The sequence below is a fragment of the Castor canadensis genome, chromosome 9, assembly GCF_047511655.1.
Source record: "Castor canadensis chromosome 9, mCasCan1.hap1v2, whole genome shotgun sequence".
Classification (NCBI taxonomy): domain Eukaryota; kingdom Metazoa; phylum Chordata; class Mammalia; order Rodentia; family Castoridae; genus Castor; species Castor canadensis.
This window is the reverse complement of record NC_133394.1, coordinates 10,695,903-10,713,668: the sequence shown is the minus strand read 5'-3', so window position 1 is coordinate 10,713,668 and position 17,766 is coordinate 10,695,903.

The window sequence follows — 17,766 nt, the reverse complement described above, 5'->3', positions numbered from 1 at the left end:
CAAAATATCATGAAAACAATTGACAATGCCAGTTGAGCAGAATATTTACAAAATCTAACATAAACTACACTACAGACACGCATTCTACAGGTATAATTGCTAAAGCCTTGGGAACTCAGTAGCTGTTACATAACAACTACCAACATCATTTTATTTGGAATTTAAAACATCTAGCTAGTCTTTCTGAAAGAATAAGAGATTCTTTTTGTGAAATAATAGTGACCCCCAGTGGTTGGCTTGTCATAGTGCTTTATATTTTCTCATTTTGCCTTGAAAAAGGATTGCAGAAGTGACAGGCACATTTTTCCAGATTTTAAATGTTAATCTACCCATTTAACAAATAGAGTATTTATTATGTTGTTGGAATAGTTCTTTGCATCAGGAAGGAAGAGTAGAAGGACCATTTGGTGAGGAGTCAGAACCTCTGAGCCATAAAGAAACACAACAATCTAAAAGCTATTTGATTCTGGAGAAGACATGTTCTAAGTACCTGTGCCTGTACCTTGGCCAACTCCCAGTGCTGTTTTGATTAACAGGGAAGCTATATATAGAAGCTCCCCTTATGCTGAAGTGCACATTGCAAATAGGGATGTTGAGATCATGTATAGTTCTCTCCATAGGGTCAAGAAATAATGGGAAACAGAACAGCTCCGGCACAAGAATAAGAGAATAGAGTATCTTCTAAGAGCTAAAATATGAAGTCAACTACAAGGGGACTGGAAAACAGAAACAATGTTCCCCTCTACCAGAATGAATTCATTGAGGCAGACACTGTTGGTTGCCACCTCCTTCCCTGTTCTCCATTACTGGTCATGACTTGGTTTTATTCTGAGGTTCAACCTCCCATGTACTATGAATTACTAATCACTAAATTATCCATAATTCTCCTCCCTGTCTCAGTGACTAAATTTGGTCTGGATTATAGGACCCAACTCATGCCAGGGGTATCTGAATTTGTGGGGGTGGAGGGGAGCGGGGACTTCTGTAGTGTGGATGGTCATTCTAAGAATGAATTTTCTTGCTATTTAAAAAGAGTTTATAAGAAGCAGTGCACCCTCTCTTTTTAATGTACTGTTATCTCTGTCTTTGCATATTCCATATTTCAATACATATCAGGATTGAAGTTCTATAGCTATCTTTGACCGTGTGAGGCAACATCAATGATACCCTGAAGGGAACAGGATGAAAAAAGGGAAAGCACCTGAATTCTTGACAGTGATGCGCTGTGCACTTGGCCAACCTTTGGGATTCTTGCTATGTGAGAGACTGGGTCCATTAGTTTTCCAGCTATTCTTGTTGAGAATTCTGTTACTTTCAACTGAAAGCATCCTCACATTTACAACACAAGATGTTACCACTCTCTGAGGACTCTATGCTTGGAAATGCCTGAACTTTGGTGGTTTTTTAAAAAAATTTTTAATCCTCTATAGCAAAAGTTAAATATGTCTACTATACATGAAGCAATAAGAGCTTAGACACTAGGGGAATCCTTACGAAAGAGGTATTGGTAAAATATAAGTTTGATGAGGGGCACCATCTTTTAGCATTTATTTTAGTGAATTTAGTTCCTGATGGAATTAAATGAGATGCTGCACTTGAAACATAGGCTGTTGGTGAATAACTGTCGCCCTCTTTCCATCATCTCTGCCAATTTACAAACTTTCATCCTCCAAAGCTTACTGAGAGCAATGACAAGCTTCATCAGTATTAAGTTCAACTATTAATTTATGTCCTCTTTGAACTCAAGTCTATGGTCTGTATTCTAAGTACAGTTGCTTAAGTTTTCAGATATGGTATATGAGGACATATCCCATCTCTCTCAGTATACATCAGGTTTGCAAGGAAGCCAACCAAAGCAGAGATTTTTGCCTTCTATTTGCTTGTGAGTCCATGTTGCCTCACTCTTCTTGGCCCTTTCTTGGTACTCCAATATTTAGCTTACTGATCTAAACCCAGTCATTACCTGGCAAATAGTAAGAACTGCTTGCCTTAACCATCCTACTAACACATACTAATATTGTGCTACACAAGCAAGATAAGGAAGGACACAATGACCTCTTTTTTACTATTCAGACCTTCAAAGTTCCTCTTTATCTTTATAAAAGACAGTTCCTGTCCCCAGAGTGGGGAGTATTTGGCTACTTATGTGGGAAGCACATAAGCTGGACTTTAGCCAAATAACTGATAGCACTATCCACTGGACACAGAGTCTTTCTGCTTTATGTCAACTGTTAAGCAGAGGTTACCCTGTCACACACTCTCTGGACATTGTTGAAATGGCTCATTTAATAGCAAAGACTTACTGAGTGCCTTTTATGTTCTTGGTGCCATTCTAAGGGTTTTTATATGCATGGACTCACTTAATACACAGAAAACAGAAGAGGTAGATATAATAATAATTTTTTTATATACTAGAAAGTGAGGCACAATGAGATGAAGAAAATTGCTCCAAATCAGACAATTATAAGCAGCAGATCTGGGGTTGGACCTCAGTAACCTGACTCCAGAGTCAGTCTCTTTACCATACATCCTACATAGTGTGTGCTTATTGCTTCACACCTCCTCTAATTAACTAACTATTCTTGGTTTAGTCACTAGATGTGCATGAGCACCTACTGTGTGCACAGAGACAGGGGTTCAAAGACAACTTAGACTTCATTTCTGTTCTGTGTGACCTCACAATCCAGAAGAGAAGCAAATAGAAAAAAAAAGATAACCATAACCCTTTTTCCTCTGGACCATTCTAAACCTACTACATCACTATCTTCTTTCTATTTTGACAGGTTGGCTTATCTGAAGATTTTTTACTCCTATTGCTTTGCTGTGTGTATTAGTTTACAAAGGCTGCCATAACAAAGTAGCACAGGCTAGGTGACTTTAAACCATGGGACTTTCATTTCTAATAATTCAGAGGACTACAAGACCCAGGTCCAGACATCAGCAGGGTTTGTTTCTTCTGAAGCCTCTCAGAAGAGAGGCCATTCTCTCCTAGTGTCTACACCTGTGTTCAAATTTCTCTTCTTATGAAGACATTGGCCATATTGGATTGGGACCCAGCCTAATGCCTTTATTTTAACTTAATTACCTCTTTAAAGAGTCTTTCTCCAAACCTACTTACATTTTAACCTACCAGTGGTGAGGGCTTCAAAATACAAATTTGGCAAAGGGCAAAACTCAGCTCATAGCACTGTATTAATTCTCCTCCCCACCAACTTCTCTGAAAAGTTTTTTGACATTTTCAATGACTACATGCCTCCAGTACTTGGAAGACTTAAAAACCTTTCTCAGCTTGAGACAGGGGAAGAAGAACATAATTATGTATATTGTAAGCAAAGTATATAATTAAGAAGTAAATATTTCCTAGGGGTATGCTTTTGGTTATTTAAAAACACTGCCTATAGTTGTTTTTATAGACTAATTTAACATTCTCTTCATCACAAAATGTTACATATGTGTGAAGCAGGAAGTGAAGTTTATCTAACAAAAACATAGGCTGACCACCCCCATTTTGCTCCCTCAGAAGTGGTTAGTATATGTCAAACATCTTCTTAGTGAGTCCTAAAAATGGAAATAATATATACAGAAGGGTTGGTAAGATCTCAATATGTAATTCATAGTAAGAGCCATTATTCACTAAACTGAAATTGCAGGCAATGATCCTATGAATAAATTCACTTTTTAATGCAAATGAATAATTAAATAACAAAAACAAATAACCCAATGAATGGCACTTTTTAATTTGAAATATATTACATTAAAGCAACAAAGTCATGTCACAGGTCAAAATAATATTCAGACAGTCCATATTCACTTTTTTAAGAGGATAGCTGATTTCTTCCCACCACTAATTATATAGCTGTATTCATCTCAAAACATAATACTTTTGAAAAGGAATGCTCATATTTTATTTTTGTATGATTGAGCAAAATTCCTCAGTATGGGTATTAAATCCACCCTTCAGATACATAAGCAATATACTAAGTTCTTAAGCAAATGTCACCATGACACTGTTCCACCCACTGAAGGATCTGTTAGCATAATAGAGTTCCCTAATATAACTGCACAGCTGAAAGCTTCATATATTTCTAATGATTCACGGTGGAATTTCTCAAGCTACTTCAGGGAGATTAAGATACTGCATTAAAAAACTTTGTTAAAATTGAATAGACAGCAATGTTTATCACTGTTACTAGCCTCGATATTGTTTGGATATTAATAAAAGGTTTGTAAAAAACAAAAAACTTCATATGGCGAACTAGGTCTGTAGTATCATGATTTTTTTCCAAAAATTAAATATTTCCCAACAATAGCTACCTGTGAAGTTAATTAGAGCAGCTTTTCCATCTGAATGAAATTTGAAGCTAGCATATTAAAATTTTTCTGTGAAGAATTTTATTTTATCATGGGAACGCATTTTCCTAACTTGGGGAATTTCAATGTCTTTGTAAATATAAGTATTATCAAGACTAGAAACATCATTTCCTTGCCCTTAAAATCCATGGTAAACAGTGAGCCACAAAATACAAAGGTAAACTCTCATAATGTTAGGAATTGTTCTAATCTAAGATAAAATGTTAAATTGGATAATATTTCATTTTCTTCTCCATTCCAATATTCTTGCAATTTTCTGATTTCTCCAGGTTACTACTAGCTAGAATAATGTAATTCAAAGAGTAACATGTAATAAATACGCAACCAATGCTTTTAAAAAAGACATTCCTATAACCACGGATGTTGACTTTAATTACTTGTATAATATTATTGCTTAAGTATATTTAACCATTCTTATAATTCTTATACAAGTATAAAACCAAACTCATTTTCAAATCAAATAATGCTGAAGATTAACATACTCGATTTATTAATTCCACAATTTTTTTTATGATACTGTATTCCAGCAGCATTACAGCAGTAAAGAACATAGGTGAAAATCCCTGCATTCTCAGATTTACATTCTATTAGAGAGGAAGAGATAGAGAGCTACAGAGAGACTCAGAGGAGGAAGGGGAGGGTGAGAGAGAGGAGAAAGGCAACAAGCAGGAAGGGAGAACATACAAACATTAAAGCACATAGAACTAAATGGAAATCAGGTGAGAGAAAGAGTAGGAATGAAAGAAGGGAACATTAGAGGAAACCGTGTCCATTTTTAACAGAGTAATCAGGGAAGCAAGCATTTCACCAAAATTTAAAGGAAGTGAGAGGGTGAGCCATGAAGACTTCCTGTAGAATAGGTTTCAGCTGGAACAGCCAGTGCAAAGGCCAAGAAGTGAGAGCAAATACAGCATCTCCAAGGATCAGCTAGGAGACCCTTGCATCTGTAGTGAAGGACTGGGGAGGTGGATATGAGGATGTTAAGTACAAAAGCCAGTTCATGAAGGTCCATAGAGGCCTTTTGGTTGTTGTTGGTGGTGGTGGTAGTGATGGTGGTGGTGGTTTTTTAGGACAGGATCTCACTAGGCAGTCCAGGCTGGACTATAACTTATGATCCTCAGCCTCATTGAGGCCTATTTTAAAACACTGGCTTTAACCCAAGAGAGATGGAATGCCACTGGAGGAGAATAAGCAAAGGAGAGCCTTCATCTGCTTTGTGTTTTATCAGTTTTACTTCGGCAACCATGTAGGGAGGTCAGGTTAGAATAAAGGGCCAGGTGGGAATATATTACAACAATCCAGGTGTCAAGAGTGGCTCAGTGAAGATGGAGAGAGGTGGTATATTTGCTGAGACTTTGGATATGAGTACAAAAGCAAACGAGGAGCCAAGGTGACTGCAAGGTTTTCCCCCTGAGCAACTGAAAGGAAGAAGCAGCTGTTAACTGATGATACTTTGCTGAAACCAAACTGCTACTTGCAATACAAATACAGCACTGATTGCTAATATGCCAGTCCTATACTATTTTGTGATATAAAGAATCAATTATCTCACTTTGTTTGTCTACGAGAAGCATGATAAAACTTTCTTATTAAATGATCCTATAATTTGGGTCTGGAATCCCACCTAAAGACCTGTGTGTCCAAGGTTTGGCCTCCAGATTGGTGCAATTGGGAAGTGGTAGAATCTTTAAGAGGTGAGGCCAAGTAGGAAGTCTTTGAGTGATTAAGTGTGTGCCCTCGAAGCAGACTGTGGGACCCTGGCCCCTTCATTTTCTCTTTTGCTTCCTCGCCATGAGGTGAGCACCATTGCCATAAGGTAGCCCCACCAAGGGCTTAAAAGCAATCACCTGGCCTTGAGCTAGAACCTCTAAAACCATGAGTCAAATAACCCTTTTCTCCTTATACATTGAATATCCTGGGTATTTGTTATAGTAACTGAAAGCTGACTAGCACAGCCTCTATATAGTGATAGTTCATTATTTATGTCTTGTGCTCCTTTCATCTTTTTGTCATTAGACCAGAACAACTACATAGGATTGAGTAGCAAGAAAGCAATTGGAACTATGGGCCAAAGTGAAGGCCTGGAACTCTGTATCATGACACTGTTGTATGGTGTTCCATCACACAGTACCAAATATAAATATATATATATATATATATATATATATATGTTTTAGATAATCCTTGAGACAAAAACCCCACAACATTCCAAAATCTCATGAAGCTTTTCATACCCTTTGGTATGAAATGATCCCTGACATTTTCTTAATTACACAAATGTTTGTCTCCTCATAGTAAATTGTAAGCTTCATCAAGATAAAGTTTTCTTCCTTTTTTTCTGTACTCAATCCCCAAGGCAAACTGATTCTGACAGTGAGAGAGAAGAGAGAAAGGGAGTTGGGTAGACCATGAAAGCTGGTCTTCTAAAACCACCAGATGAATGAATCAGCCCGTGGTGGGGCTGTCAAGGAGCCCACCAAAATGCCCACAGAACAGAAAGTCACACTGTACCATCTGACACACGGATGGGGCTCTGGCCCATTGCATCCATTATGGCCACATCAGATTGTGACAACAACAACCATGTTCTTTTAATCCCCTTCTTCTCTGGGCTCTTATTCTGAGTTGGGGATAGATACTAAAACAGAATAGTAGATGCAAGTAGGGGAGATGTTGGATCAGGAAGGAGAGAATGTCACCATGCTCTCCTTTCCTTCCGAAACTTCTGAGCCTGAACTGAGTGGGACTGCACAGGGAAAAGAATGAAGACTAAAGATTGAAAAACAGACTTGGTCAGACAATTTACACTCTCAAGAAAAGAGAAATGGAGTCTTGACACATCTGAATGTGAAAAAGCTATGAGGACCTACACAGCTATTTGTCTAGGAGCAGTTACTGGGAAAAAATAAAACCATGTCCTAAATTTCCCTAACAAGTCTTGCACATCCAAGAAACATTACACAAGGTTTTGTTTTTAAAGGAAAACATAGTTCATTCATATTCTAGGTCCTGGGTGACAGACCATTGATGATCTGAAACTAACTTTGCTCATACTTAGCCTATGGGAGACCATTCTTTACATTTTATTCCATAAAGAATTTTATAGCTGTATGTATGTATGTATTTGTATGTATGTATTTATAACATATAGTATGTATGTATTTATAACATATAGTATGTATGTATTTTTATGTATATATGTGGATATATACATATGTACAAATAGAATATATATGGCAAAGTTGTCAAAACAGTATTTCAGCCAGGCACTTGTGGCTCATGCCTATAATCCTAGCTACTCAGGAGGCAGAGATCAGGAGAATTGTGGTTTGAAGCCAGCCCGGGCAAATAGTTTGCAAGACCCTATCTCAAAAAAGCTCTTCACAAAAAAGGGCTGGTGGAGTGGCTCAAGATGTAGACCCTCAGTTTAAGCCCCAGTATCACAAAAAAAATAGTATTTCAAAACAACTCAAAAAGATGTTAAATATAATTTTTATTAGTAATTAAAATGTACTTTATACACAAGATATTTTATTATAATAAATCCCCAAATTAAGGACAGGCATGAGAAGATATTTTAGGGACATCATCCACCAATGTAGTATGGTTTTGAAGAAAAAAAAATCAAAAGATGAAACATCCATTGGTTCAAAGGCTTTTTATTCAACTACTTACTGGATTGGGGGGGGGCAGGGGGAAGGGTGAAGACATTTGATCTGTATTCCTCAGGTGTCTAAGTAGATGATTTTCCTAGAACACCACTCCTGGACTCTGTCTTCTTCCTTCTTCTGATTAATGAGATTGAGAAAAGGAATTAGTCATGTTCAATCAACCTTTTCCTTCCCCTCTCTAGAATCTACCTGCCTACAAAAAAATGTACATTCTCAATCTTGCCCTCAGCTATGCCACAAGCTCAGTGGCAGGTGCTATCATGGAGGGAATGAGCTGTGTTGCATAAGTCAGAGAGGAGCGAGTGGCAAACCCACTTCTGTGATATTTTTTTCACCAAAATCCATTTCCTCTGCTTGGTGTACATAAAGCTAGACTAAGTTGCCCAGTTTATTTCACTATGTTAGGTCACATGACTATATTCTAGGCAATGAAATGTGAGTTGAACTTATAGATATGACTTCTAGAGCTGGCTGCTAAAAAAAATCCCCCCTGTAAACCTTTCACTTTCCCTCTTCCTCCAGTCTATGAAGCTCTAAGGGAGCCACTTATGGAAACTCCATTGAGTGACCAAGTTGAAGACCACCTACCATGCAGGAACATTATTTTTGGAAATCACAAGGACATAAAATAAACTTCTGTTAAGCCAGAGAAAGTTTAGAGTTTGTTTGTTGACAAGAAAGTATTACTTAAATCAAATACAATCACATTCTCCAAAGAACTTTACCAGTAATAAAGGTAATGTATTGCCTCCATCACTCAGAATCTTGTCTATCTCTCAATCTGCTCTAATCTTGGGAGTGGAAATAGGGTGATATTTGCAGATCATTTAATCTTCCAGCAGATTGTGTAGTTCTTTTGGTATAGAGATAATAAAGGTGCCTTGGGTGGGATGTAAGACCTACAAAATTGAGCTCCAGCAGGGCCATTGGTGGGTCTTATATCAGAAGGTGCTCCAAAGTCAGGCTAATGTTTGAAGGAAACTTTGCATAGGAAACAGAGTATGGCTGTCTCATCACAAATGTTGACTTTTATTGCATTATACGTCAATAAGTTTTTCTATAAGCCATATTGCTGATCAATGTGGAAGATGACGCGTTCCTAAGTACTCTCAGAGAGCAGCCCAAGTTCTTAAATAAGAAGATGGTCTAGCTATCCTTTAAGAATAGTTCATTGATATTATATGATCATACCCATATGTTGACCTTCTTGTCTCAAAGAATGCAATCAGAATTCTCTGCATGATGGGAGAAATGCTTGTCAAATTAAGCAAACAGTAGTTGTTAGGTGAATATTTTGGAGGGAATGGTATAAAAATGTGAAAGAAGGTTTCACCTATGTAAAGAATGGTTCTCTTGTAGACATTTTACCTCTGCAGGAAAGCAAAGTCAAGGGTTCTATTACTTTCAACCATGATGAAATATAAATGTTAATACGTGGCTTATTCAATAAGACCAACTCCATTTCTGATTTATTAAGCAAATGCATTCCTTAATAATAAGATGTAGATCTGTGTTTGTTAGAACACAGCTTTTAGTCCTGAGTCCTTATAAAAATCCCACTAGTAAAATTCTTCCTTCTAAGGTAACAGCAAAGGGGGATCAATGAGAAGTTGGTGTACACCCTAATGAGCAGTAGGTGGAGGCAGTGGGACCCTAAACTTATGTCAACCCCAGGCACAACCTGAGGCACCTGTGTTTGGGACTGCTCTGAGAAATAACTTGAATCTTTGAAATCTCTCCAAGATGTAAAAGTTGGGAACTTGAACCACCATGGCAGAACCTGAGCACTGGATCTTCCATATGATACAGTCATCCAAGTAGGCACTGACCTGTGAGGCACTTTTATCCTGAGTGAAAAGGTTGGCTGTGCAATTGATACAATTTCTGTCTTTTCTTTTTTGTCTATGCTCCCCCAAATGAGCTTTTTTTTAACTCTCGTAATACCTTATTCCAAGGAATAGTCAATTTAGTGTATCTGTGGTAAATAAAGCAAGAATTGAGGTAGGCTATCTATCCTATACAGGTTATTCACTAATAAATGTTCAATTATACTGGTCATATGAACGCACACTCATTTCTTTCAATTGGAAGTGAAATATATATATTAGCCATATAGCCTGTGAGTTTCTTTTTTAAAAATTTGCCTTGGTAATAGCCTTTCCCACTTCATATTTAACTAGACAAATTCTGCCTAAGTATTATAATTTTAATCTTATTCAATTTAAGTTACAGTATTTCTAACTTAATTTGTATTTATTTCTTCATAGGCCCATGTCTAATTTCTTTCTTTCATCTTAATGATATTTTGTAACTAATTTCTACAGTTTTATTTGCCATTAAAAACTCACATAACAAACCTACTTCAGATAAAGTTAAAAGAAATTAATAATCCACTTACGAGTATTACCTAGTATAGAGCTGAGATACTATAGTTATCTCTCAATATTTCTAAAAGTCCTTATTTTAACTTCTTTAAACAAATTATCCAAATGATTTTCACCCTGGGCACACATTAGAAGTTCCTGAGTTGCTTTTAAGATGATCACTGTCAGAGTCCCATCCTGTTGCATCTGAGTCCAAATCTTTGCAGGTATTACACAAGAAAAATAACAAAACAAAGCAAATCCTCCCAGATGATTCTCATATGTAGCCAGGATTGTCCTCTGTAGTTAGGAATATTTTAAGTTTTGAGGTATGACCCTAAATAAAAATGAACTCTCCTCCTTCTTCAACCCTCACCACAAGTAAATAGAGGTGATGAAGTAAGAATTGAGAATTAAGGCTGAAGTATTAGAAATCTGAAAAGAGCACAGATTATATGTTCTCAGTCTGATCTGTATCTGACTTGATTTTTTTTTAAATTTTCAAGATTACTTCTCTAGCAAACAAGAGAGATAAATACATACAAATGTATATATGAACATGGCTGCATAATTCTTTTTTCTTATGGAGGATCTAGTGGTAACACCTATTTGTGTTATCAGCATGGGACTAGTGCCCATGATAGATCATATCATTTTAGGGTCCTCATTTAATGTCTGAGATTTGATGTGCTAACAGAAGTGGTAGTAAGTGTGCAGCAGTAGATAATATGCACAGAGTGCTTGCTGTTAAGAGGTTGCTGTCCTATGCACTTTACAGATGTGCATTTTAGCTTATTTTACTGGGACTCTTATTATCTCCATTTTATATGTGCCACAGAAGTTCTTTTATTGCTTTATTTATCAATGCTCTCCTTTGAATTTTATAAAAGGCCAATGTAGAAATGCCCATTTAACATGACCATGCTTTCACAAAAGTATAGTTAGCGACATTGCTATACTATGATAATAATCACAATGAATGTTTTAAGTATATAGAAATCTTTTGTAAGAAAAAACATATGTAGCTAAAGGTAAATCATTCTTTTATAAAACAAACTCCTGCTTAATTCAATATGTTTCATTTTATGAGCAATTAAGGAATTCTGAGCAAATTCAGCACTAAAGAACAATAATTAATAGATCATTTACAGGCTGCATTTTTCTTTCTATTCCTTTTAACTGATTCTATTTTCTTTTTTACTTTCCATTGGCCTACTTTTTATTATGTTCGATTTTGTAAGCTTATTCTAATTGTGTTTTTGGAAGAGGTACAACACAAATGTGAAGTAAATGTCTTAAATAACCAGAGTTATATTTCAATTTAGACTTTAACATCAGACTTTGTGACTGATGAGATCAGTTTGCTATTGATCTTCATTAATGCTTTTAGGAAGAGGAATGCTCTCAGGCCCCAGAAAATTTAGGTCTTCAAAATGACCTGGGATTTACATTTTGAGAAGTTTAATTAGTGTGTGGAGAATCATAAATGGGAAAGCCTTCAGTCCAGTTAGATGACTATTTTACTCATTTTCAGTGGCAGTTTGGTGGACTGGGCTAAAGTGGTAATTAAAGGAGCAATAGAGAGGAGGATAAGTTTGACATCAATTGTGGAAGTTGAATTAACAGAACTACCTGAAGGATTAGCTATTTGGGGGTGGAGCAGAGACCAGTGGAGGAAAGGGAAGAATCAAAAAGGACTCCTAATTCAAAATAGATGGAGCAATAAAAGTCTTCCATGATAAGCAGAAACTAAAACAATATGTGACCACAAATCCACCACTACAAAAGCACATTAACAAAAGCAAAGACAAAAACCACTTGATCATCTCAATAGATGCAGAAAAAGCCTTTGATAAAATTCAACACCATTTCAAGATAAAAGCTCTGATGAAACTAGGAATACAAGGAATATACCTCAACATTATAAAGGCTATATGTGACAAATCTATATTCGACATCATACTTAATGGGGAAAAACTGAAACCATTTCCCCCAAAGTCAGGAACGAGACAAGGGTGCTCACTATCCCCACCCCTAGTCAACACAGTGTTGGAATTCCTAGTCAGAGTAATAAGGCAGGAAGAAGAAATAAAAGGAATACAAATAGGTAAGGAAGAAGTCAAACTATCCCTATTTGCAGATGACATGATCTTATAGCTAAAAGATCCCAAAAATTCCACCAAAAAACTTCTAGACACCATAAAAGCTTTAGCAAAATCAACTTACAAAGTCAACTTACAAAAATCAGTAGCCTTTCTATACACCAACAATGAACAGACTGAAAAAGAATATAGGAAAACAATTTCATTTACAACAGCCTCAAAAAAATCAAATACTTAAGAATAACCTTAACAAGGGATGTGAATGACCTCTACAAAGAGAACAACAAACCACTGAAGAAAGAAATTGAAGACAACTACAGAAGGAAAGATCTCCCATGCTCATGGATTGGTAGAATCAACATAGTAAAAATGGCTATACTACCAAAAGCAATCTGCATGTTCAACACAATTTCCATCAAAATCCCAAAGACATTCATCACAAAGATTGAAAAATCTAACCTAAAGTTCATTTAGAAACACAAAAGATAGCAAATAGCTAAGGCAATACTGAGCAAAAATAGCAATGGTAGAGGTATCACAATACTTGACTTCAAACTATACTACAGAGCCATAGCAATAAAAACAGCATGGTACTGACACAAAAACAAACGGAGCAAAACAGAGGACCTAAATGTGAATTCACACAGCTATGCCAAAAACATATAATGGAGAAAAGGCAGGCTCTTCAACAAATGTTGCTGGGAAAACTAGATATCTGCTTGCAGAAAACTGAAACTAGATCCATGCTTGTCACCCTGTACTAGTATCAACTCAAAGTGGATAAAGGACCTTAATATTAGACATGAAACCTTAAAGGTAGTACAGGAAAGAACAGGGAATACACTGGAAGCAATAGGTATAGGCAAGGGCTTCCTCAGTAGATCACAAGTGACTCAGCAACTAAGAGAAAGGATGGACAAATGGGACTACATGAAACTAAAAAGCTCCTGCACAACAAAAGAAATAGTCTCTAAATAGAAGACGCCACCAACAAAATGGGAGAAAAATCTTTGCTAATATACATCAGACAAAGGACTGATAACTAGAATATACAGGGAGCACAAAAAAACTAAGTCTACCCAATAAAGGAATGGGCAACAGAACTTTTTCAAAGGAAGAAGTCCAAATGGCTAAAAAACGCATGAAAAAATGCTCACCATCTCTAGCCATAAAAGAAATGTAAATCCAAACCACACTAAGAGTCCTGTTAGAATAGCTATCATCAAGAACACCAACAACAACAAATGTTGGCAAGGATGTGGGAAAAATGAACCCTCATACGCTGCTGGTGGAAATGTAAGCTAGTACGACATTGTGGAAAACAGAATGGCGGCTCCTTAAAAAACTAAAAATAGATCTGCCATATGATCCAGCAATACCACTCCTAGGGATATACCTGAAGGAATGTGACTCAGGTTATTACAAAGGCACCTGCACACCCATGTTTATTGCAGCACTATTCACAATAGCCAAGCTATGGAAACAGCCAAGATGCCCCACCTCTGACGAATGGATTAAGAAAATGTGGTATTTATACACAATGGAAATGTACTTGGCCACAAAAAAGAATGAAATTTTGTCATTCACAAGTAAGTGGATGGAACTGGGGAACATCATCTTAAGTGAAGTTAGCCAGGCTCAGAAGGTCAAAAGATGCATGTTCCCCTCATATGTGGATTACAGACCCAAAACAAATGCAGCAATATCATAGGACATGGGTCACGCTAAAGGGAGATCACGCACGGAAGGGATACAGCAAGGGAATGAAACTAAAAAGTAGAATGAGGTTGATGTGCTCACTGTACAGGAATGAACACAGAAATTTTAAACTGGCCAGGGCCACCATGGGAAGGGGACTAGGGAGGAGTGAAGAGGACTGGTAGAGATGAACCAATTGAGGCTATAATACACATATGCATGGGAACAGCACAAGGAAACTCCCTGTGTAGCTATCTTTATCTCAAACTAGCAAAACTGTCATGTTTCTTGTTTTATCTTTTATGTTTTTTTCTTCTACAAAATCAGAGAAATCAGAGATCAGGAGGGTGGAACAGGTTTGTGGCAGGGGGAGGCGGGCAGCGGTTGGCACCAGTGAGAGAGGAGAGGTGGCAAGGAAAGGGGGTAGGATGAGGAATATGGTGCAAACAATGTATACACGTGTATGTAAGTGCAAAAATTATACTTGTTGAAACTGTTCCAGAAATCAGGGGTGGGGGGATGGGGGAGAGCAGCTGGGAGGGGTGGTATTCAAGTATGGTATATTTGATACATTGTAAGAATCTTTGTAAGTGCTACAGTGTACCTCCACCTAGCACAACAATAAACAAATAAATAAAATTGATCCTCTCAGTAGTACCATCTTTAATAATATAAAATAATAGCAGAGGATAAAGGAACCTGTCCTTCACTTTTGTTACCCTGATGTTCTCCATGACGAAACTGGATGACCTGACTGGTCCAGACATTTCCTCAGTGTCATTATTAACATCCTAGTCAATGAAGCAAGATTTTCCAGAGAGAGGGAGCCTATTCTTTTGTCAATGGTGTTGAGTGACTAGTTCCCTCAAAAAGACATTCCAGATATGTTCTCCAGATCCATTTGGAATCCCCAAGAGAATCAATCCTAAATAATAACACTGGATTCAGGAAACTACCCTTGACTTTTGTCCTACCAATGCATCAGTAATAGCAACTGTAACAACAGCAAAGAAAACAAATGTAGAATCATATGTGACCTGATTAAGAGACTCATTAAATGCACAGAACATCAGAGTCAGAGAGAACTAGAGGCATCAAATCCAGCACCTCCTCTTTATAGGAGAGAAACTAAACCAAGAAGGGACTGGTCTAGCCTTTCACATGAATTATTTGTAGCACCAAGGCAAGAATTCAGACTATATAACTTCTATGAAAACTAGCAGAGGGCCTGGAAAATAATAAATAAATGTTATTTTCTATCTACTGTTCCTTTCCAGTGACCTTACTACATAGAAAGAGTCTGTCCGTGGAAACACATTAATGCTATAGTCTTGTGACTTGACTGTGTGTGATTACAACTCACTGGATGTTTAGGAATTAGTACCAATAGTAAAGTATGCCAAAATGAGAGATTAGTCATGCTGCAGTCTTGACCTAAATAGCGAATTAGGCACAGAGCTAGGATTAAAACTCGGACACCTGTGCTTTTCAGTGTTAAAGCCATCTCCCTGGATTGTGCTCTATGGCTGTTTACCTACCTGGTGGGAACAGGCTGTATTACAAAAGGGAAATGGTTCATAGAAGCATCCTTTTAATCAGTCAAGTAGAAAGGGCAGAAAGAAGGCCTAGATTCTCACTCTGGTAAATCTGACCAAGTACAGTGTGAAGACCCTTGTGTCTAATAGTTGTCACAGTCACTCAGTGTGAAGTATACTATGAATGCCTTGGGTTTGCAGGTTTATCCTGCCCTATCCCAGCCTTCTGGTGAAAGAGTACAAGATGATCTTAAAAAGAATAGAATTTTTTTTTAAATACACCACATGAAAGCAATGATTTAGAATAAAAAAATTGAACTATGTGAAGTAAATGAAAAATAAAGGAAAGGGAAACAGATGTATTGTGGTGAAGAGTTTTATGTTGGTTTTGGCTCAAGTCCCAAATGAGTTTTTCCAAGCTAATTTTCCATTTCTAGCCTCTCAAAACATTTTTATGACATAAAGTTGTTTGGAAGGGTTCTAGTTAATGATTAGAACCAAGAAAGACCAAATTAAATGTCAAAATTGTATCAAACACTGAAATTAAAAAAGTAATTGGATAATTCAAAGGAGCAAAAATAAAAAGTCTACTTTTAGCATCCTAGTATATTAGTCAAAATTTGAGAAGTTAGTAAAAGAACAAAGAGCAAAGAAATGAATATCATTAATCTCGTGCACATACTCAAAAAGCTTTTCTATAACCCTTCATTTCCGTCTGCAGCAGAAGTTAAAGGGGCTGTCGGACTCTGCAAGGTCTAATACTTCACCTGGTAAGTACCTGGCCTCAGAGGAGCAGCAAAGCTCACACTCTGTGTAAGAACAGTGGACTATGAGAGCAAAAGGGAGGTAAAAGTGGCAGCCAGAGAGCTGAACTGGAAAAATGAACTAGCCAGAGGCAAAATAAGTGAAGTTACAAATCAGTCAAGTTAATGAACAAGATGGTGGAGAGTCAAGACAAAGAAAATCGCAATCCTTGACACCATAGCCTGGAGCCAGGCTTCCAGGAATAAAATCCCATTTATTACCTGCACAACCTCAAGCAAGCTACTCTACTCCTTTATGCTCCTGTTTCCTCATTTGTGTAATGGGAATAAGGATATCTACCTCAGAAAGCCACCTTGAAAGCCAAGTAAGACAGACTATATAAATGCATAGAGTGAAGTGGATGAATATATAGTAAGTGTTCAACAACTGCAGCTTTTCCTTACTATTTATTATTCATTAACACTTATTAATGGCCGCCACCAGCCAGACACGGTAGTAGATACTTGGACTATAAGCATGAGTAGGAAACTCTACCTGGACAGGCTCTGTAAGCCTAGTTCTCCTGAAGGTTGTCTGTGCTCAATGAGATACAGTTAACACAGCTCAAATATTGCTACTTTTATATGTATGTTTTAAAAATTATCACACATACATTCACAATTCACTTGGGTGATTACATCTGTGTATAAAACTAGATCCTACATCCTTGATGGGAAGGACCCAGCACAGGGCCTACTACAGAAGAGGCAACAATATCTGGAGGGCCCAATTTATGATGGTTTGACTTATAATTTTCCAACTTTGTGATGGTACAAAAGCAATATGCACTGAGTAGAAACCGGACTTTTAATTTTGAATTCTGATCTTTTCAAGGATAGAATGTGCAATATGACACTGTCTTGTAAGCTTCCATGAAATGGTGAGGGTGAAGAGCTAAAACTCTATGGTTTCCTGTGTTGCTAAACTATGAAATTCAGTAGACTAACTGTCAATTGCATTTTTGTCTTAACAGTGTTTCCAGTTTACAGTGAATTCATTGCATTATAAGTAGAGAATCATCTGTATCATAAATAACTCAATCAACTTTCTTTAAATTTTCTTGGCTATTAAAAATGTTAGATTCTCTTCTCACTCCTCTTGTCCTGACCCCTTCTTAAGTCTCTCTCGTTCTTCTGTGTGCCCAACATACGCTGCCCTTTAGAACTTTTTAACCATCTTGGCAGGAGATATAATTTCTCCAATTTTGAAGAGAAACTTGTGG